Source organism: Xenopus tropicalis, chromosome 3, assembly GCF_000004195.4.
Source record: "Xenopus tropicalis strain Nigerian chromosome 3, UCB_Xtro_10.0, whole genome shotgun sequence".
Classification (NCBI taxonomy): domain Eukaryota; kingdom Metazoa; phylum Chordata; class Amphibia; order Anura; family Pipidae; genus Xenopus; species Xenopus tropicalis.
The window spans coordinates 129,002,721-129,005,331 of NC_030679.2; the positions used below are offsets into that span (position 1 = coordinate 129,002,721).

A 2,611-nucleotide genomic window follows, 5' to 3' on the forward strand; every position below is an offset into this window, starting at 1 on the left:
ACCTTTCTGAGGAACAACGTCACCACTGACTGCAGCGTTTTTGTTTTATTAGGCTAATTGCGCTCATCAGGTGATTCTTCATTAGCTGTTCTTCATCAGTTTGTTCTTCCTTAACTCTTCCATATCATTAATAGACTAATGGCTCAAGGAGTTTATTGGAGCATTTCAATGCAGTTGTTGGTACTAGTACTAAATGTATGTTAACAATTGCGAGAAATATGTGAGCTGTAGTTGCTGAGAAATATGATGAAATTGGTATTGCTGTAACATAATCAGGGCTGGATTTCAAAACCAGCCGCCCCGAGGCCGCCCCCGGTCGCAAGCCCCCCCCCAGTGCGCATGCGTGCGTGAACAGCGGGAGTGCGCATGCCCGAACGGGGGGCGGGGTGTTTAGGGGGCGCGAACAGCGGGGGTGGGGGGTAGGGGTTGGGGATCCAAGCGGGCATGCGCCGTAGGCCAAACTAGCATACGGAGCAGTGGGGAGAAGTCCCCATTGCTCCGTATGGGAACACACATTTTTAAATTTTGGTGCGGCGGGGCGGCATGCCGCCCCCCAGGTTTCTGCCGCCCTAGGCCGGGCCTTTGTGGCCTCTCCATAAATCCAGGCCTGAACATAATTATGGGGCAGGGCAGTAAATATAGGGGGTTTACTTTTGGGGTGAAGAGGGGTTTATCTGTTTGTTAAGCGAGATTTAAAAACCAATGTAAAGGAAGATGTTATGATGGAAAATAAAAGAGCTGAATCTTTATAAGTGGAGCTGTTCGCAACAGTGCTGCCAAGTAAGTTAATGGGAACAGGTTTACAAACTTTTCACATGACAATTTTATGTGACGTGGTTGAGGAGCCAACCAGAAATCATGCTTTGCTGGGACCCAGAACATATAGCAAATGTGCAAAATTTGCAAAAAACAAGCTCCTTAAGTGCAGGACTAAAGAACATAGATTGGGGCATTTTGTTTTCTGATAAAAACACAGAACAGAAATGGTTGTCATAGAAAGTAATATTAAATTACATGTTACTACAGGTATACATTACAGAAATTACCTGGAAAGCATACTCCGGTTAGTGGAAAGTGATTCCAAACCTGCTATGGAGGAGAAATGGGTGGTACAAAGGTATGGAGAGAGGCCACTTCTTGTATATGGCACCAAAATTGACCTCCAACAGCATTTCTTCATAATGGACTGGAACCCCTTAACCATCTGGTTCTACAAGAACAAATATATTCATAACCCTTCTCGTTGGATAGTTTAGACCAGTATGTAGATGGTGTAATGTCTTGCATTCTATTTATCTCATTTAAAGGGGACCTCTCACCCTAAGGAATAATTACAAATTGTTTTCTATTGTGTTTGTCAAGCAAAATAAACTTCAATTACACTATATAAATTTTTTTTAAACTTATTTCCTTCAGCACTGGAATTCACCATTGCAGAAAACAGGCAGGCTCCATTTTGTGGACACTGTTATTAAGGCAAGCGGTGTATCCTGACAAAATCTTGTTTCTGTGCCAGTATGGGGGGACCCGAGGCCCATATCCATGCACTGGTTACACAATTAGATGGTGAGGAGGGGGGGGGGGGGATGTGAGAAGTGCAATGACATCTAAGAAGTTCTGAGCTGAAAGTGAAATTAACTGTCTGCCCCACCTCTATGCCTAATCATAGAGGCGGGTCAGGCAATATATGATTAGCAGCTGGGACTTTTAAATGCTTCTATAATGGGTATGGATGTATTAATAAAAAAATAACTTTGGGTTACAAGTTTAATTTGAAAAGGGCTTTTTACTATACAGCTGTTTATGTCTGGGTGACAGGTCCTCTTTAATTAAGATGTTGGTCAGTTAATAGAACCTGGGTGCTCATTGTTTTATCGCTGTCCTATTGTGTTTGTCTTTCCAGCTCCATCCATGTGTGTAACAATGCCTTACAGAGTACCTTAGAGAATGCACCAAATCGGAACCCTGACCTGCCTGAAGAGAACATGTGGCACAGTAACGAATTCAAGGCGTACCTTCGTACAATCGGAAAAGAGCATGTCTGGGACTCAGTGATTATACCAGGGATGAAGAAAGCCCTCGTTCACATTTTGCAGGTTTCCCAGGATAAAGTACGGGACACAAAAATGGATCAGCTAGGGCTGTTATTGACTTGACTTGACTTGACTTGAAGAGACCTGATAGTAAATGGAGTCTCAGTTAAAAAGCCTACATCATAGACTTACCACTCAGGATTGATTCTAAAGAATCAATTGGTCATGGCCAGTCTGTTCATTTTAATGGAAATTGCACCAGAAAAACTAGACTGGTAGGTCCTCTTCCTTCTAGCTAAAACTGTACCTGCTGTATAGAAGAACTTAATGGGTTTGGGAGGTGGGACCAGGACAGAGGACCAATAGTAAAGTTTGATCAGCGATTGGGCAGAGAACCAATAGGAAACTGTAAATCAGCCCCGAGGCCGCCCCCGTTTCCCCGAGGTCCCCATTGCTCCGTATGGGAGCAAAATTTCAAAATTTAGTTGCGCCAGGGCGGCATGCCGCCACTAAGTTTCTGCCACCCTAGGCCAGGGCCTTTGTGGCCTCTCCACAAATCCAGGCCTGACCCTGGGTGG

General features: G+C 44.3%; 1 pseudogene; it reads left to right on the forward strand.

The window, feature by feature from the left end:
* The first annotated feature begins 983 nt into the window (after nt 1–983).
* LOC116409557 lies at nt 984–2,156 on the forward strand (annotated as a pseudogene).
* Nucleotides 2,157–2,611: the final 455 nt, after the last annotated feature.